The following is a 21,431-nucleotide window of genomic DNA, read 5'->3' as shown; positions in this document are numbered from 1 at the left end:
CTACTCGATGTCATGGAGGCATAACTCCCAAATATCCCTGTATAGTGTTGCCTGTGCCTTTTTTGGGGCAGAAAACGCTCTTTCCTCCCCTCATGCCCCTCTTTTCTAGGAGCTCAATGTTTGAGGGTATCACCGGGTTCTACGGTCCTAAAAGCCCCGATAATGTGTATAGAAATATCAGAAAGTTGGTTTATGAATCAAATGTATTATCTTTCAGTGTCTATATAAAATCTGGAATCAGCTTCCGGAAAAGATAACAAGCAATTTTTCTTTCTAACATTTTTGGCTTAACTCAGTTTGCTCCACTGATCTCTTGACCGCAACAGAATATTCAATGAGTGAGTTACCTACTATTTTCGTTCACAGGTCCACTGTTATGTTTAAGTTCTCACATTATCATTAATTATAAAGTTTCTCTTACCTGACCCTGTAGGATCAAAGGAATTCCGGTCGTTTTTGTTGAATCTGAAAGACTGAAGGTCTCTTTCTCTGTACGATCCAAAACCTTCGAAGCTCCGCCGTTTGCCGACGCTCGCTTCGCCGTCTCTCTTTTCACTCGATGAGTTCATTTCGACAAAGATGTCGGAAGAATCTGCCCTCGCGTTGCAGTCATTGCTCCCAGAGTACTTTTTCAAACTATCAATCGATTCATTGCCCAAGTCAGCTTTATCTTTCGATTGTGTCCAGTGCTGGGTATCTGAAAGAGACAACGACGAAAGTGTGTCCACCTCAAAACTGCTCTTTGAGCCTCTTTGCCCAGCTTCACAATGCTGGTGCTTTTGCCTGTCCTTATGCTTGCTTTTCTCGTTCATAGAGGAAAGTTCTTTGGCAGAAGGACTAAGCTTCTCATTTGTTATGTGGCTTGAAAAGCTAGAAGTCTTGCTGGAAAACAGGCCACCAAAATCACTATGTCCTCCCAGGATACGATCATCCTTATGCTTGTGCTTATGCTTGTGTTTCCTTTTGTGAAGCCGGCTACTTGACAGACTAACTCCTCCAGTCTTGGGAGCCAAAGACGACTGTAGGTCACCCAGCCCTAGTCCTAAGGATGGTTGCAAGTGCACACCGTGTTTTGCTTTATGCTTGGCCGCAGCAGACATTTTCATATGAGAGCTTGTATGAAACGGTGTTGGTGGGACAGAGGGCCTCATGAATGGAGAAGTTGCCCCAAGAGTATGAGACAAGTACAGAGGGGCTGGATACTGACCATAATAACCAAGGTTCATCATAGGCATTGATGTGTAAGGCATTCCATATGGTGCATAGTAACTTCCACTGGGAACAGGGTACCCAAACCCTTGTAAAAAAGGCACCTTTGTCATGGTGTCATTGGTTTTGGCAGGCCTACCACGCTTTTTCTTCGATTTCATTTCAGAAGTCCGGCGAAGGTAGAGCAATGGGTCATACTGGATATATGGCACAGGGTAATAGTGATCAAAGTTTATCCTAAAGATACTAGGATAAGGATTTTCGTGGTAGAACGAGTAGTTCCTGTGGGAAATTCTGAAGACTTGGAATTTGTTGATAAGTTCCTCAAGATCCGCAAGAAACTGCAGATTATCCCTGTTCTGCAAACATTTCCTCTTCCGCTTGTGCTTTGGCTTTTTAACACTTTCATGAACAAGAAAGTTATCAACAATGAGATGTTTTTGCCGGTGCCCATGCTTGCTCTTTGTGCTGGTGTCAGACGGGGTGACCTCTGGATTGTCCAGAGAACAGAAATCAAAGGAGTACCTTCTTCGTGATTCTGAGATTTTCTCGGCTTGATCAGAAGTGCTATTATTGTCCGTACCAATCCCACTGTCACTTGGTATGGTCTCCTCACTGTGAGACTCGCTTATGGGGGATAACGTGACTTCTTTTAGCGAGCCGATCTCACACAAATGGGAAGGCGAGTGAGCCAATAATCTTGGCGGAGACAGCTTCCAAGAACTGCCGTGGATACTTTTTTGGGTTTTTGTTGGAAGAGCACTGATTGGCTGAAGATTTGGCATAGTTTTTAAATCTGAAAATATTGTATCAGTGCTGGCAGGGCTAAGGTTCCCATTAGAGCCCATGAGTTGTGTACTAAGTGTATGAAAAGATGCTGGTGTAGATGCCGCAAGTGACTGCAAGTTTGAAGGCACTGATGGGTTTTCAGGCTGGCTAGAGACAGGCCTTGTCTGTTTAATGGCTGTTCTGCGTTCGGTTTGTGGAGGGGTCTGCTCTGTCCTCGGCTTCCTTCCCCTTTTTTTGCCAATGTAGATTGTTCCCCTCTTACTAACATTGATCTGCTTGCCTAATCTAGCATCTAGAGTTGTGGTAACAGCTGCTATTGCGTTGGTCTGGGGCTGGGTTTTTGACTTCAAGGCTATGCTGCTCGAGCAAGACAAAATTTGGTTTAAAATATTTTTCCTCTTGAGCGTTTTCATCTTATTGATCGTTTTAATTGTTTTCTTATCAAGCACTCCGAGCTTCCCAACTTTTTTGTGTATATCTAGCTCGTTGATAGATTTTTCCATATTGGGTGTCATTTGGACAAGCTCAGAGACATTGGGCCTGCCCTTCCTGTTCTTTATTCCAGAGAACTCTCTATTTATTGGACTCACAGGACTAGTTGACGTTCCCTCGTGAATCGTCTCCACGGTAAGCAGTGGTTGTTTCTTTGGTCTACCCCTTTTCTTCTTCGCCGGAGTAATCACCGTAAGACTATCTGTATTGGTATAAAGAGGGCTAGATGGAGTAATTGGGTAAGCCGACGGGGGCTCAACCACAATCTTTTCAGACAACTGGCCAGAATTCTCGTGAGAAGAGTTTATTTTGGGTTTCCCGCATGTCCATCTCTTCTTGGCTGCAAGTTTAGGATGGTGTAATTGCGATGGTCTTGATTTCACGTTTTCCAAAATGGCTTTTGAAACTGGAGGAGTAGACGACTTTTGAGGTCGCGTCATGCTGTTGATGAACGTTTTTCCGCCGATACCATTTTCTTCCTGCAGCTTTGATGACAATTCATTGCCAGAAAGCTTGGCCTGTTTCAAAAGACGACTGTCTTTCTTGTTTCCTTGACCATTCATTTGGTTACTTGTTTCGTTAATTACCAGTCGTCCCGCAGGCTGGTCCTCTTGGAACTTTTTGTCCATGTTAGTTTTTACGCACTGTTTCTTCTTCCTTTTGTTCCCAGGCGGATCCATTGATGTAGATTTAATTGGGATTGTGATCCGCACATGGCTCGTGTCACTTTCACTAGCATTGACAGAGGCGTTATCCTGCCGTTGAGCCATCAATAAATTGTTGTCTATCGGACGACTGTCCTTTTTAGCTTCTGAAGAATCGTGACTTTTGGCATCAACTGATTTTTGATTACCTTTGACCCACTCAAGCTCAGTTACTTGTGCAGCTTGATGTAAATCTTTTTTACCAACCTTTCTCTTAACAGTGGGTGGTTCTGGTGGCTCCATCAACCCATTCTTTTGGTCCTCTAACTGCGAAAGTCCATTGCTTTCCCCAGAATTGGTAGACGAAGATGATGATGACGACACAACGTTACTTGGTGGTGAAACCGCACTGGAAGTTGAGATCTCCTTTGCACTGGACAGCTGACTCCAGGGACTACTCCCATTCGATTTTTTTGACTGAGACTTGAGAAACGAAGACCCCACTTCTGTATTTGGACTCTTGGTGATACTAGAGGGTTCTTTGTTGGGTTCAGCATCCAAAAAGCAACTCTGTGGTGTTGCTCCGGTGTCTGAGCTCGTTACCCAGTCGTGATGGAGCTGGCTGCCTTTCTGCTGGTGCTTTGGTTTTAAGGTATCACTGGTGATATCGGGACTGATGCCAGAGTCAAAATGCAGAGCAGGACGCTTTGGAAACTTTTCATGCATCTACGTAAAAAAAAAAAAAAAAAAAAAAAAAAAAAGGAGAGAGAGAGAGAAAAACACATGAGTATCTGCAGATCGGCAAAATATTTGAGCAATCAAAAAATTAAATGTGACAAATGTAAATTATACTTATTATACTTCTAATTTGATAGCAAGTGATTTGCCTCCATATACGATTCAGACATGATCATTTTAGGACGGAAGGCATAAATATATATATAGATAATAAAACACTATCTACACCAGTGGCATGGTAACATAAGATAACTGTATGCGTCTACCCAGCATGCCTGTCTTCTGCTAATCTCCGGAATGACGTGACAACGAAGTACGTTCTGAGAATTTATGGATTAGAAAACCCATTAAATTACAGCTGGGCGGACATTACCACGTAGAGCATTTGGAAATCATTTCATTCCCCAGTTGTCATGGATACAGTTTCATAAAACATATAGATGGCAATTTTATTATTTTTTTTTTTTTTCTAAGCAGCCGCTGTAAATCATAACGCGAACTGGAAATGCATTTGAAAAATATAGAACGCGACCCACGGAGGCGCAATGTTAACCCTTTCCGTGCCTGGGGAGTAGTGTGTGAAACAAGGTAATGTCGTCTTCTTCTAGAAAGCTTCCATTCAAGAAAACCGGAACCTGAGACTCCAGGTCAAACCCAGAGAGCTCCCAGGTATATTAATAACACTGAATTCTTTTTTACCTAATTTAATGAAAACATGCCGTAGCTTCTTGTGAGGGTACATAATATACGCTGTGTTAAAGGCGGTCAAATATTTCTATTTCACATAAAGCCTTAAAATAAAGACGTATAGATTTAATGGTTCCAGCAAAATAAACGCAGTCAGCAGTTATACGGATATTTTTAGCGTGGTGACTCATGGGGATTAGGCAGAAAAATAATCACCTGATGCGGCCAACGCATTTCATGCCAAATATGTACAGAACAAGTGATAAATCATCTGTGACAAATACAACGGCGCTATCTCTCCCAAATATACGAGCGAAACACAACCTCCGACCTTTTGTCCCTTCTGTTTAACCCTTCGAGCGCAGCGAGGTATCCAAGACTGGCAATCGCAACATTTAAATGTCGGAATGTTTCTCGTTTTATATATATATGGAATTCTTTATAGATTTTGTGACTTATTGCATGGTGGCATCTGGTCTTGGTCAGCATTTAGAGAGAGAGAGAGACTTATGTCACAGTTAAAAGTAATTATCTATAATTTCCCTGGAGGCCCAAGAAATGATAGCCGGGACTCCAGGTCGATATGTTTAACCTACTACTGCCTGGCTCCACCCTCTCCCTTCCTTAGATCCCGCCTACTCTTTGCCCCCCCCCAAAGTCCCATCTCCTTAATCTGGACACAATGTATCAAACACCATTGTCACATTTGTGAAGGGCTCAAGAGCCCATTTAGCCCAACATCATGGTGGTAGATTAGTGGAACAGCCTCCCGGCAGAAGTGGTAGAGGCTAATACAGTGAGGGTATTAAACATGCATGGGATAGGCATACGGCTCCTGAATCTAAGACGAGGCCAACGACTGATTAAGGTTTGATTCTTTACAGCAGGAAATATGACCCAATGAGGCCGAACGTTACATTATATATAGACAACTATACCTATTTACAAACAGATCAACCATGTTTTAGAGCATAAGGAATAAGACGGCATTATAAAACCAAATAATGTACTGTGTGTTTATAAACATGCACCACGTACGTTGATATATATATATACATTAACATATAAAACGCACATTTAAAAGAACTGCACATTTAAAAAAAACAAAAAAAAAAAAAACAGAATAGTGCTTTTTTTTTTTTTTTTTTTTTTTTTTTTTTAAATCATTTGCAGATCCATCTGGTTAATGGCTCCTTAAGTGTAATTCGCCATTAAGAGGCTTTATCTGGGGAGATAAGCAGCTGGTTCCCATGTCACTAATGGCTGTCTGCTGTGATTTTAAAACATCTGCACTATTGTGCTATTCATTTTCATATTCTAATCACGCTAAAAAAAAAATAAAAAAATCCCTAAAAGAAGCGGTGAACCCATTGATTGTTTGGATGAGTTAATTACGGCGCTGCTTCTGCGCGGAGACAATTGAAAGGCAGCTTAGTCCTCAATCAGCAAGTTTGTCATAAAAAAAAAATAGCTAATAATCGTGGTAAAGGGTCAAAGCCATGAAGATAAATACAGAACAAAAATCACCATTGTCCTGTTCTAGCCACAAATAAGGAACAGTCTTCACCATTAGAGTTCCATTTCATTTTACATCGTAGAAGACAGAGGAGTCTTTTTAAAGAATTTTTTCATTTTTTTTTTTTATTTTTTTTTTAAGTATTTGGTATATATTAAACATATAAAAGGGGGTTATTTGTTTAAAAGTAATATTTTCTTTAGTGTTCTGTGAAGAGAAAAATCCAAATGATTCTACAAGGCTAAAAGAAACCAATTTTTACTCTAGGAAATGTAAAAAAAAAACAAAAAACTTTATTTGGAATTAAGAGAATTTATGAGCTTTATCTTGAGTTGTGTCGCCATAAATCTAAAGAAACATCTGCCGGCAGATCGGCCCCATCCGCCCCCCCCCTGTCTAGTCTGCCTGTTTTTCCTGCTGTAAAGACTCCAACCTTAAATCAGTCGTTGGTCTCGTCTTAGATTCAGGAACCGTATCAATGAATAGCTGCCTATGATGTAAGGTACTGAGTCAATATGATTCCATCGAGAAGATGTGCACGATTTGCTAAACGGGGTCCCCCCCCCAAATAGCTATATCGTGACAGAGCACGTGGCGGAAACACGCGGATTCGCAACTAAAATATCTGTTTATTCTGTGCCTTGTAACAGCCGATATCGCATCAAAAAGCAACCAAGCCCTTATCTCGACTTCACAATTATACGGGATAGACCAGCGAGACGGTTTTTGTCTCCAGCCCTCCAGACCTCAAGGTGAAAGCAATGTGAAAACATCCAACAGATTATCCACCCATAAACACCGCCACAAGCATGCGCCGCATCCAAATATAACCCAGAAGGAGCATGATACTCGCTCTAAACTATCAAAAAGAACAGCATCATATTACCCAACATTCTTTCATTGTAATTATTTATGTATCCTCCAAAAAAATTATAAACCCCCCCAGGAACCCGATTTATTTAATTTAGGCACATGGTGTCTTCAAGACATAAGGGATGAAGAAAGTATCAGAAACCGAGGGTTCGTTGTAACAGTAATTTAGGTTGCGAAAAAAAGACAAGTCTAAGACAAGGCATTTACTAAAGTGCCTTTTTTTTTTGGCCCCAAAATGGGGAAACATTCCTTCTTGATTCCAAAATGACCTCTGACTTCTCACTGGATCAAATAAGCAAAACATTTTCAGCTTCCCAAAGCAGGGGATCTCTCAGAAACATTGGCATTGTTAGGACCTACAATTATAATCTTCACTAGGATTCCAGAAGGAATTAGAAACGTAGAATCTGCCGGCGCATCGGCCCCATCTAGTATTTTTAACGCGGTGCACATGAGAGCAGCCATCTTGTTCCGGCACACGGAGGACAGGAAGTGTGTATCGACTTCCTGTATCCAACGCCTCTTCACTGGGGCATCGTGGGAGTTTGCATGAAACGACCCAGCTATGCCTTTGGAGGATACCTTCCTCGCCTGTTTCTGTAACTCAACTTATGTTATATATTACTTGTTATGTCCGGTTTACCCATTGTACAGCGCCACGGAATATGATGGCGCTATATAAAACAATAACACAAGATTTAGAAAATATAAATCAGAATAAAGTAAAAAGAAAACAATCATTACATAAGTGAATTTGTTGTTTTCCGCCCCGGATTGCTTTTAGCTCTTTAAGAAGTGCCCTATGTTTAGTAAATCATATTTGGTTACAAGTAGGGGGGTTTGTGACGTCAGTCTGGAAAATCCCGGTGAATAGAGGCATTGTCGGGGACGGGTCGCTTCTACATGTTCGCTCTATTTTTTTTTTATTTTTTTTTTATGGCTGCTTTGTTTTGACAACTACAGAAAGCTAGTAATTAAAGATTTAAAGGGACTGCGTATTAACAAAGGGGAGAGAACCAACATTCAACTCCACGCAAGATTTACTCTTCATTATGTTAATACTAAAATTAGAGGTTCAGGGGCTTAAGTGTAATGATAGGAACTTTTACTTTACTGAGAGGGTGTTAGATAACTGGAACCGCCTCCCATCAGAAGTGGCAGAGGGAGTTTGAACATGCATGGGATAGGCATATGGCTCCTGGATCTAAGACGAGACCAACGGCTGACCCAGCTTCCCATCTGGCCGGCGTACGGCCATTATTAATACTCACATTCCACAGAGAGGAAGGACATGAGCAACTGCAGAGGACAGGAGGAGGGCGGGTTCCAAATCAGGACTGTGCCACCATATCTGGGACCCTTGGCAAGTATGTGAAAACCAGTGAGATTTCATCGAAGAGCTAGCTATGCATTAGGCAGGGTCCGCTCAGCCATCCTTACATGAGAACATTGCTAGGGTCCTCGTAACGAGTATCGAGGTCAGGAACGTGGAACTGCCTCCGACTCACAGTTTAGCGAATAAACCCAAAAGTGTGTAAGTTTAGCTAAAATCAGCCAAATCAAATCATTTCTTTTTTTGACGTCCGATGAATTGAGCGACAGATACAATGTAACAAAATGTAGAGACAGAAACGGTTAAAGAACATTGCAGAACCTTCCTCCCTCCCGAAAACGTGAGCGGAGGATGAAGTCGATTGTATTTTCCTCGAGTAAAAGTAAGTCAGGGGTATAATCCGCGTACGGCTGCATCAGATCAGTTATCCCGCTCACGTGTTTGCCAATCAATGTTACAAACGCCGGCGAGTTCGTGTAACGCGGCTACGCTTTCTTGAGTTAAACATATGGCGGCTGTTACGAGAAAATCAATATCGAAGCCATGCTCTTAGAGGAAAGTGGATTGGACCGACCCCAGCCGCACTTGAAATACGACTCGGTACCGCAGCGAAGGCATCACGCCGTGGAAAGCGAGTTGGCCGCGAAATCCACGCGGGGGGGGGACCCTTTCGGTGCCAACAAAGGGTGCCTGGTGGAGGAAAGAAAACGCACTCTTCGAGAACTTCAAAGCAACAAGTCGAGAAATGGAGGTTTCGATTCCCAGTTATCGTCCATCGCTTAGCGGAGCGTAAATCAATAAATTCTGCCTCGTTGGAGAGAAATGAGAAGCATTCTGCTTTTATACGGCGGGTCTTCAATGCCTTGTACGGTACAACGTTACGCAATAAATGATTAATGCACAGAACAGATACACTGACATGATCGGGACTTAAGGGCGCAGAAGAAGCAGAAAGAGACGCAGGATTATATTACTGTAACTCCTCCGGTGACGGAGGGCACGGGAAGTTCAAATCACGCCGCCAGCACATCAACGTGCAAAGGGTTAAACCCCACGCCATTTATAGCAAAGGTTTTTTGTTTTTTTTATTATTCTGCATTCTGGATTTCAAGATAGGACAGGCTGGATTTCCTCCCCCCCCCGAAGTTGTTAGTTTTTTATTTTCAGGTTTGTACACGTAATGCTCGACACTTATTACAGAGCAATAAATAAAAAGAAAATACATAAAAAAATAAAATAAAAAAAAAGGCATTAAAATATGTTCCCTTTCAGGCTGGTTAATATATAAAGTTGGATTTTAAAAGAAAAGGAACAAAAAGGTTAGGATTTTTTTCTTTTTTTCTTAACGAGCAGTAGTTCTCCCTTTTTGCTTCTGGTTTCAGTGAAGGTGTTAGTGTGTGTGTGCGCCAACATGTATGTGTAGGTGTTAGTGTGAGTATGTGTGCTAGCGTATATGTGTAGGTGTTAGTGTGAGTATGTGTGTGTTAGCGTGTATGTGTAGGTGTTAGTGTGAGTATGTGTGTGTTAGCGTGTATGTGTAGGTGTTAGTGTGAGTATGTGTGTGTTAGCGTGTATGTGTAGGTGTTAGTGTTAGTATGTGTGTGTCAGCGTATATGTGGAGGTGTTAGTGTGAGTATGTGTGTGTTAGCGTGTATGTGTAGGTGTTAGTGTGAGTATGTGTGTGTTAGCGTGTGTGTAGGTGTTAGTGTGAGTGTGTGTGTGTTAGCGTGTATGTGTAGGTGTTAGTGTGAGTATGTGTGTGTTAGCGTGTATGTGTAGGTGTTAGTGTGAGTATGTGTGTGCCAGCATATATGTGTAGGTGTTAGTGTGAGTATGTGTGTGCTAGCGTATATGTGTAGGTGTTAGTGTGAGTGTGTGAACTAGTATGTATGTTACTGGGTGGGGGGGTGGGGCACTCATCTGTATCTGCTTTAATGAGCCAGAAGGCACCAGCCCTCCCTGCAAAAGAAGCCTAGTTGATAAATAAACATTGTTGCCCAATTCCCACCTGGGCCTGCGATATCAGACCCGATACTTTATCCTCAACGTGTGAATACCAAGCTCCTTAAAAACACAAAATCTCCCCGTTTAGGACTTCATTTAAAAATCTCTAGCCTCCCCATACTACAGAAAAACCGCCCGTAAAATCACGTTCCAACAAGAACGGTCAAGTACTTTCCGTATTCTTTGTTATTTGATCGCCCCGTGCTAATGAGCTTCTAATCCTCTGAAATATTTTTCAATCACTTTCTTTAATTAACAGCGAAAAAACTCGAGTAACACGCAGGCCGGAGAACTCCTTTCCCATCCCTCGGTTTTTCAGTTCAAGGAAGAGGTTTGACTCTCCCTTCAGTTTTTTAATCCTATAATCCATCAAGGAATTTTCTCATGTTTATACCGGTGAAACGGCCACTTTACAGCGAGAGCGGCTACACGAGGAAGAATAGTCCTCCACGTTAAAACGGAATCAGACCCAACAGAACACGCTTTTTATTTTTATCTGTAATCATGACAATAAAATAACTGAATTTATTTAACATTCCATGCGTTATATCTCCCAACAACCCTGTTTTTTTCCCCCGCTTTAATTACTTAGTTCTCAAAACTTTTTTTGTATATAAAAAATAATAAAAGTAGTTAAAATAAATATATACATTTTATGGTGCTATACATTCTGTAGGTATCTTCCGAAAAGGAAGCGGCATACCCGGCGCCGAGACATTCGTGGTGTGTTTATATAATATTTACAGAACCGACGTTTGCAAGAGAAAGTTATTGAGTCTGATCTAGCACTCTATTCAAGTCCCATCCATGGGGAAGCCATTAGGCACCATGAAGCATGCGCAAGCTTCGTTGGAAGGAATGATGAAGTTTGTACAATAGATAAAAAAAAAAAGCGACAGGGCTGCTTAGGAAAACTGAACGAAGGGAATTTAAGAGCAATAGTTAAAAGTGTACAAACTGTTAATGAGGCAGCACTACTTAAATAACGTTATATACAGAGCGTCGAAAGAAGTGTGTTTTAGTAAAAGTAAAAACTCAATGTGGCAAAAAAAACCCCGTTTGTTATAAAACATCACCTAATAAAATAAAAAGACCTATTATTTACATGATAAAGCGCATAGTGCAGTCCATTCCGCATGGCTTGCAGATATTATTTTGTGATTGGATTTAATTTATCTTAACTCCTCCCCCAGCTGCCTCTACTGAAACAGGAAGCATACCAAAGTACACTTCCTTGCACATGCTCAGTAGAACTCCCATTCAAAGGAGCTATGTCAACTCTGGTTGTTTTGCAAGCATCACTTCGATTGGCTGCTGGTTCAGCGCGTGTGCTACCGAGCATGCGCAAGAGGTTTGCATACTAATGGCTCCCTGGTTTCAATGAGGCAGAAGTAAAATGCATTGACGTCTCTGAAAATTGGGCATTAAAAAAAAAAAATGGAGGACTAAACAAGCTCTGATATAAAATTTATATATATTATATATATAAATTTTATATGTATAAATAAAATAAAAAAATACGGAGATATAGTCACACACTTTTGCCTCTCCCAGGGGTTAGGGTTTTTAATGGCTCGAAATGATTTTGGAAGCCCCGACATCCTGCACAGACTTCACTAGACGTGGCAAACGAGCCGGGAACTCGTTCTTACCAGCCCAGACGGGAGCCCGAAGCAGGATTATGCTAAACAAATTACGGCAAAATCAATTGCCAAAGTAATTGGCGTTATTACAGATGATGGAAAATTTCTGATGCCGTCCATGCGCTCGTTTTGAAATAATACGCTTTCATCTAATTTGTTCGTTTCTCATTCAGCCGATCGTTCTCGTCTACCTAAGCTTTCCCATTTGGGCAATCAGATGACGACAGCCAACGACAACCGATCGGTTTTATTTTTATCTTTTAAAATGACAGCCTTATATATATATATATATATATATATATATATATATATATATATATATATATATATATATATATATATATATATATATATATATATAAGAGAAGAGATATTTTAGATGTTTTAATTTTGGTAGCAAAACTATTGCTCAAAAGAGGTTTTGATGCTTTTGAAGAGCACATGGTGGCGTAGGCTTACCTATTCATTTGGGAACCAGGCTGGGGGGAGATAAGGTAGCTCCATGGACGGAGGCTTCTCTTCCATGTAAATGGCAAAAGGAGAAGAAGCTGGTATGGGATGAGAAGTTCTAAATTCCACTTGGAATTCTCCAACAGCAAAATGTTTCCTTGTAGGCCCAGCGACCAGTTGCCATACTGGGAACTTCCAGAACAGTCTGCTGAATTGGCCAAACGCTACAGACGTAGGACATCACTACCAAAGAGCCAGCTTTTGCAACTACACCAAAGACTTTTTTTGAGTCGATTAGCTGGTGTTCAACAATTTCATCCCAACCCCATCGCCAACCCCCCCCCCCATAAGAATAGGAATTCGCTAAACACGAAGCAAAATGGCATTCTTGGAGACCTCATAAGAAGCCAACGAGGGCAGGAATAAAGAGTGTTTAATGGCGAAGAGAAAGGGGGAAAAAAAAAAAAGAAAAGAAAAACAGGGTTGAGCAGCTGCTTTTATTGCCATAACATTGTGTATAACCGTCGCAGCCAGAGAGGCAGGTTACGTAAAAACGTCTCTTATACCTCCTCTCCTTCACAGAACAGAATGTTTGTCTCCCGTAACGCTCCCTAAAGAGATTCGGCTCAATTCTGTAGCAGAGAATTATAGTTATTACCTACAGGAGTGACCCGTAGCGCTATCGAGACAAATCACTGGAGGAGAAGCGCCGCAGCTTTGGCAAACGCGGTCTTGGGTTTCTGTTGGCATCATTATAGCAGGTTGGATCGATATTAACAGCAATACGAAAGCCCCCGTTGAATAATGAGCTTACATGAGATATTGACGTGCTGTAGGCAGATGCACACAAGAACAGCAGTGGTCCGGCTAAGAGCTACAGCTTGCAAAAGGAGGTCAAAACGGTAAATAATAAGAACGAGGACTACAATGGACAGTAAGTAAGAGATAAAAATGGTAATTATGGTAATTAGTTATGGGCAATTTCAATAGGGATGAAAAGCAAAATTATCATGTCATATACCTCCTAAATACCCCCTCTTAAGGAGCCTCTCGATGTGGAGGAATAATACTGGGGCAGAAAAAAGGAATGGGCAGGGCAGATGGCAAGACACTAATGTGTCCAACATAAAAGGCTTCATCTACATGACTCACGGCTAATGTGTGACCAGGTTGTGTCAACACGGACCGGCGGGAGAAGCGGCTCCATCAAGGTTTTTCCAACCAAAACCAGAAATACACCAACTGGGCAGGAGATGAATTTGGTCGGGTGACTACTTTCTGTCAACGTTATCGGGTATAACTATAACGTCTTGTGGCTTGGTCTGTTTTGGGGATTTATTAAAACAAAGTCAACAGCCCCAAACGAGGCTCAAAATTATCAGAGATTTAATTAACGAGGTAGCTAGAACCAAAACCTAATAAAAAAAAATAAAGACCTCTCATGGGTTCTTAACTCCACTTTTACCGTGCGTGGTCAGCGCCTTAGGGTCATAAAGTTCATAAGACCTTCGTTCGCAACCAAGTGGATATTAGCAACATCCGACTGGTGGGATTAATAAAGGCGTAAAGGCTTTTTTTGTTGTTAATTAAGAAAATTACAAAATCTGTAAATAATTAAGGTTAAAGTCTCCAAATTAACAGGGAAAAATAAACTAAAATATACATAGCAAAACTATACGGCCGTAACTGTTGAGTGGTAGAGTTTTTTTTGTTTATTATTATCATGTTTTTTTAGGCTTCATGAAAGGCCACTGCCTGTAATATTAGTCAGTTATTCAAGGTCTTTCCTTATGGGTCTTAAATTAAAAAAAACCAAAAAAAAAAACCAAAAAAAAAAACAAAAAAAACCCTACAGGCTTCATAAATAAAAAATAATAAAAAAAAACACACACACCAGACAGCTTCTTTATTTTAATGAGATTCAGTAACAGATCAACTACTTTATTCCGCTGGGGGTTTGGGATTATCGGAGACCATCGGACCATGCCTACACACACACACACACACACACACACACACACACAAATTAACCGAAGAGCAGACAGACCACAACAAAGCAAGCCACTGCAATCATCAAAGGAAGAGGTCGAGGTCAACTCTATAAATCAAGAATATGTTTGAAATTATTATTTGGTTGTAATCTGCGGTCATCGGTTCAACCGAACACCCCGCTTTTGGCTGATACTTTCCCATCCTAAACACGGCGTGATAATATAACAAGGTCTCGGCAGGATTTGGAAATAATCGACTGGATTCACATATGACAACGAAGAACAGATTGAAAAAGCATATGACGCAGGACGCCATGTTGACAAATCCAGGGTTGGAGGCTAAAGACTTGGATCCCTATGGGGGGGAGGGGGACAAAATAAAAAGGAAACATTGGGATCTTCTGCTTGGTCCAAGCACGGTCCTACATGGTCTTAAGGTGGGAAGGGTATGAAATCATGGGGCATTGCTTTCCAGATGGATGCTCATTGATAAGCAGTGGGTTCATTGCCCACCAGATGGACAACCCAACATAAGCAATGGACATTGTGAATGTATCGCACTGATAAGCAGTCCTCATTATGCCTGAAGACATCTGCCTATACATTGGAACTTAGCTGGACAACAAATCTAGGGCTTTTATTGCCTACCCGTCCCTAAAACAAAACAAACAAAAAAAACCCTATCCTTTTCCGTTTTATAGACATATCTTCGGTCTTTTGATATAAGAGCGATATATTATAAACGTTTTTTTTTTTTTTTATAATATATCGCTCATACAACATACAAAACCTGTGGATAGCAATGTTTTGTTTCGGATATAATTGTTTCCCCCGCGAATGACATTTAGAGGGTAACTAGGATTGTGTGCATCGTGTAACGATCATATATACCCAATATAATAAAAACTTGGGACTTATTTATAGCTTTCCATGAATAATATTCCGCTAACATTCTGGAAAACGGAGGAAAGATGAAAGGGAAGGAACCCAATATATACAATTGTAATGGAGATCTAGTACCAGTTAAAGGTTATTATGTTGCAACCAGAATAAAACGTGAATGGGGAAGGCTCTCTGTTACAATGGAGGGGGGCGTAGGAATACAAAAAATATATACATTATAAACCAGCCCCTGGGTAAGCGTGCGTCTGGGACCTGCCGGCATTACCAGCGGGGTCCGTAGCCATTTTCATTCTGGGCACGTTCCTTCTCTCTCCCAAACAGTTCTGATTCAAAGTATTAGTGTGGCAAAGGATTGCATTTCCACATTCTCAGGCTGCAGTCGCTCCTTGGCATGAGTCCAGGGTTTTGTCTCATTTCTCTTCCAATTCACGAGAACAAAAAAACTAAAAAAAAAACCACCTTTTTTTTTTTTGAATTACCACGATTTTGAGTCCTTTATTCCCCCTGAACAAATAAGGGTGGGGTGAGAAGGATACATTTTGTCTAATGCCCCCTACCCCCCTTTTAAACCAACCATTCTGTTTATTGTACTCTCTACAACGGTGATTTCGAACCCGTTATTCCGCGGCGTGATTACAGACTGCGATGCCACGCACTCGTTGCGCTGTCCTTGCGCTGAAATTTCGGGGATGGGGATTTTATGGGCAGAACCTGCTGTGGGTCCTTCCAGACGTTACGCGCACAAGTGTAACACCCCGGTGTATAAACCAATAAAACACTATACCAAAAGGCTTGCCCGGGTAAGCGTGATGGCGTCTTTGCTTGATGGATCCCTTAAAGGGTTAATTTCTACAAGGTCAGCTGATTTTATTGCCCCCACGTAGCCTGTGTTAAAGGTAGAATGAAGTCGTCTCATCAGATACCCAATGTACCTAAACGAGCAGCACGAGACTGCAGGGAGAGGGAGGATTAGGCACACGTATCTAATGCAGGCGATGCCGGCTCTTTGCGCATGTCAGAGGCCGAGATCGCCAGCAGTCAAGATGGAGAGGGGGGAGGAAATGTAGGAGGCGAGTGTGTTAAACCACAATAAAAGCACCTGAGGGATCTCACTTTTAACACACGCCATGACTCCGGATTAAGCCACAGACTCCAGAGCGGATGATGGCATTCGGCTTTTTACTGAACCGTCTAAACCTGCCAAACACGCAGAGAAACACCGGCTTGACGGCTGGGCTTTGAGTCGTTAACATGTTGGAAATTAATAATCTTTTTTTTTTTTTGGAATGATCACCGTACAGATGTATACTTTGATTACAGATTGATTTATGTAGCGCCATCATATTCTGCGGCGCTGTACAAAGGGCAAACAGGAGAAAATATGTAGCGCATGACATAATTTAGACCTCAAGAAACAAAAAGTTAACAATGACGTGCCTTAAAATGACGCGGAAATTCAGAAAAATAAAGAATATACCATTGTGACATCCAACTCTCCCAGTTTTTGCAATACAGTCCCAATTTCTTTGCACTGCCCTGGCTAATGCAGATGCATTATGCAGGACGGTGGGGACCCTTGGCCAGTTACGGAGACCCTTCGATTTCCACCAAATGGCCCAAGGAGCTGTCAAATCAATGGAGGTCTACATCGTCGCCCGCGGCCACCGTAAAACTCTCTGAAGAGGAGCCCCACAAGGTGGATCCCCGGGGGAGGTGGGTGGGAGGCCAACATGTGAACATTTTCTTCACACGCATGAAGGCTCCTACAGTGTTTTTAAAACTTTCACTTTCATAACTCAACGCGTTAGGGGAGCTGTTCTTTTTACTGGAACACGTTTAGTATTTTTATTTATTTATCTTTCTCCTGAGTAGGAGTTCACTGAAATTGTTCTTTGTGGTTTTCCTGTTCATTGACTAAAGACAACATTTACCGCTAATAAATTATTTAAAGCATGCTGGAAAAATAGTTTCTGTAAAGGGGGTAAAAAAAAAAATTAAAAAATCTCCTTTAGCATAAACACCATCCCTATATACATAATAATGTGGGGTAACATTGGCAGAAACCTGGTTTTATCTCATTTTGTCCCAATAAACTCCCTTTATCTGCAGACCTGGAGGCCGCCATTGCTGTCAGTCATGTGATATTTTGGGGTGACTTTCCCCAAACACCACACTGAGCTGATGCTTTATGGCAATGCTAATGAAGTCCGTTCCTCCATAGACTTTCATTAGAAGAGAGTCTGGCTGGGTGATCCTATCATTTACCGCAAAATAAAAGGCTAAGAAAACAGAGGTTAATATCCAGCTGCCTTAAAACATTATGCAAAACAATAAACTATTTTAAAAAATAAAAAATAGTACAATATATTTAAAAAAAAAAATCATATTTAATCTGATACTAACAATTATAAAAGCAGAACTAGCGCCATTTTTTTATTTAAATGTTTTTATATAAAGTGGCAAAACAGGTTGACACCGGAATCTTTTTTTTATTTCATCATATTTGTAATGACCGTTCAACATTTCTGTTAACGAGCAAAAACAGTCAAGGAACCTCTAGAACGCAGCTGTTATCCGAAAATGTAATGTATTCTGGGGGGTTTTTTTTCCACGAATTTCACCAACTGAATGTGTGATCATTAGGTGACATCGCTCAAAAAACACATAATACGCTAGTCTAGGAACAAATTGTTTCTTGTTGCTTCATTTTTCTTGCAAATGATCAGAAGAAAAAAAAAAACAAAAAAAAACATAAAAAAAAAAAAACAGCTTGTTTGCCAGATATTGTTATCCGCGATCCTTAGTCTGTATGATACATGTGTGAAGTTCTCGTGCCAAACATGAAACAAAAGCCCCACGCAGCTGCTATCCTGGCTAAACCGTTCACAAACCGATTAACTTCTCCGTCTTGGAATCGGGGAGAAGATCTGATTGAAGCTTGCGGTTATAAGGAGGTGGAATTGGATTAAATATTCTGCACATTAAAACTGCTGCGAAGAACTTAAACCTAAGAAAATGCAAAGCGAGCACAAACACCGTACCTATCATTTCATAGGCAAGAGCGTAGATGGCTACGGTCCTGGGGAACAAAGTTACAATGTATTTCATCTGCGCTCCGGTTTGAACCAAGTTTTGCCCCGATGAGATCATTCTCAGCTACAGAAACCCAATGATCACCTCAAGAATTCCACGGCCGACCCTGATCCATCAGATTCCGCAATGGAAAAAGTTGAGTTATTAAAACTAAACACAGACGAGGTTCCTGGTTACTCAATAAATATAATTGTTTTGAAGGTATCTGGTTTTAGAATGGACTGTTTTACCGAACCGAGCCCGAGATCTATGGCATAAAGTGGCAGAACTAGCCTATCAACGGTCTGTTATCTGCCCTTTACCTGCTTCCAACACTTACTTGCAGTACCTTAAAGGGGAAGGTGGAGGAATCCAGAGAAGAAGGTCAGGTGGTTGATCCCAATCGTATACAAGTTGGGTTTTACTACATGTATTTTGCTTATCTCAATCTGTAGACACCTTAACAAAATTTTAGTTACGTACAAAGTGTAAGATGTTATGTTTGGGAGCCACTACACATTTCATTTACACAGAAATCTATGATGGGAACCATCCATGAATGGTCAAAGTGCCTCCACCATGGTCTCCTCCATCAACTGAAGTCCCTTCACCAATTGCCCACTTACTGATAACAGTTTCTTCTTTGTGGGAGAAAAAAAAATAATTTTTATGCAACAAACACTTTATAATTCAACAAAAGTCAAACAAAACACTGGGCCTACTTGGAGAAAAAAAAAATAGAAATAATAATTATAATAAATATTAAAAATTTGGAACGCTATCTATTTACTCTCAGATTTTAAAATATCTAAAGCAACGGCTGTAAAAAAAAAAAAAAAAAAAAAAAAAAAAAAAAAAAAAGGCAATCGTCGCTTGGCGCCGAAACCTTTCATTTCTTAAACCAACACTGGACCTGACAATTGCTATTTGGGAAAACAACTATTTTCCTTGGTCTGCTGATCTGCGGTATAATTTGTAACCAAACACCAGCGTGGACTAATTGACTACATGAGTCAGTTACATTATCACGAGCAGCGGCTGATATGTCGAACCTAATGCATACAGCTGTCCGGCTCGTCGAGGTGCCTATGGTCGGATTGTTGACGAAACACAATCCGCCGCTCATCTGTTCCCAGCGAGCTGGATATCGTATTTGCCGGAACGATTCCACCGAGGAACGCGCGCAAGTTTCCTCTCGGAAAAAAGGGACTCCCGTCAAGCGACAGTCGCGATTAATGAATTCAATGTCATTAAAGCGCCGTGCATCCTTCAAACGCGTCGATCCACTGTTGCGACACCAGACGTCTTAAAATGTTATTTCGGAATGTTTGATGTAGCTGCGTTTTTGTTTTGAGGCAAGTTTGGAGCGATCAAACATTTTATCGTGCCGTCTACACGCCGAAGGATCCAAAAAGGCAAGCGAGACGTTGTCGAGTCAACCATTAACATGACAGGCCAAGAAAAAGACAACGCTATACAGAAATACATTTCAAATAAAAATGATTCCAGGTCTAAACGGAATTACAAAAAGTAGCGTAACAGACTTTGATCGTTGAGGATAGGGCTGCTACAAATGATTCAGCGACACCCTTAAAGAATAGGCATCGTCGGCTGCCGCCGGAGAGACCTCATTTTGAATGACATAAAAAAAAAAAAAAAACTAATTAGAAGTTAATTTATTCAAATGAAAACAGGAATGAGTGTAACAGAGGGGATTTCGGAGGTTGAAGTTTGGAGGATTGCTGGCAAGAAGTGTTTCTAAGTCCCGTTCTTACCCCCCACCTTTCGCTTCTATCAAGAACCCAAGAATTTCGTAAATTCACTGAGAAAGGGTCTCTCAAATGTTTTATACCTCCTAGCCGATCAGGGCTTGGATGTTCTCCTCGCCACGTTAGACGATATCTTCTCATCTTCAGCACACTGATTAGTGGTCTTCACCACCCACCTTAGCAAAAAGACTCAGAAGCTCCGAGACCTACGTTGGCCAACCAAAGACCTTCATGACCAACAACAAGGTTTACATGGTCAACCCAAAAACTATATCCAATATTTCAAATCTCAGTTTCACCGAAATACTAAATAATGCTAAGAGAAGCAAGACTTTACAATATTCTCATACTTCACTGCGATAAGAATCTCACAATGAACTCCATGGGTTCCATGCCTGGTTTCTCATCATTCTACAGGAATTTACTATTACTTAAGGGGGGAAACAATTTATATATATTATATATATATATATATATATATTTTTTTTTTATTATTATTCTTTCAGCATCAAATACTTGATGGGGTAAAGCAAGATTGTCCTCAGTGACCACCAACAGCCAACGATTGATGGTGAACCAATTCATAAATCCTGGATTACCAGAGGATCCTTGGGGGATAGGATAGAAACCGAGTTCTAATTTGCTTACGTTTCTAACTATGACAGATACTCAAGCTACAAACATCAACAAGTCTTGATACATATGAGAGAGATGGGTGTTTGGGGTAATTTTTCATGAGGAGTGAAGATGACTGCATATTCTGGTTTATAAGGCTTGATTTTGTTGGTGGGGGGGGGCTTTGTGCCCTAATGATGAATATAACATATAGCAATAAACACCCCATGGCTTCTGAATCAAGTGTATTCGGCAAAGCACGGTTGTTTCCCGTCGCTCCTATCAACCTACGTAGCAATTATGCATGCGCGGCCATAACGCGCTGCAGATATCGATGAGCCATACGCCGATCTGTATCAAACCGAGGTCACATTAAATCACGACTAAGCCGTTACGAGCGCGAATGACTCAACGCACTCAGAAAACAAGCCTTCTGGGAAAATCACACAGCGATCGGCCGAAGATGCGGTACATCACACAAGTTCATTTATCTCCCGCGGCAAGGAAACGCGATCCTTCGAGGGACGGCCATGGCAGCGGTGAATCACAACAAGAGCTTCCCGGCAGAGAACGCGCAACCTGAACAATTAAAATCGCCATAAAAAACGGGTTTTAAGTAAAAATCAATGAAACGTCCAAACAATTTCCAAACCCTACATTATCATATTTATCGGCAAATCCTTCTCCGTTTGTATAAAGATCC

General features: G+C 41.1%; 1 pseudogene; it reads right to left on the bottom strand.

The window, feature by feature from the left end:
- LOC149280879 (SET-binding protein-like) overlaps positions 1–21,431 on the bottom strand; it is a 77,114-nt pseudogene that overhangs the window by 15,025 nt on the left and 40,658 nt on the right.

The sequence above is a fragment of the Sceloporus occidentalis genome, unplaced genomic scaffold, assembly GCF_023333645.1.
Source record: "Sceloporus occidentalis isolate IW3139 unplaced genomic scaffold, rSceOcc1.0.p SCAF_144, whole genome shotgun sequence".
Taxonomy (NCBI): domain Eukaryota; kingdom Metazoa; phylum Chordata; class Lepidosauria; order Squamata; family Phrynosomatidae; genus Sceloporus; species Sceloporus occidentalis.
The sequence above is the reverse complement of the archived record's forward strand: the minus strand, read 5'-3'. Positions and strand labels throughout refer to the sequence as shown.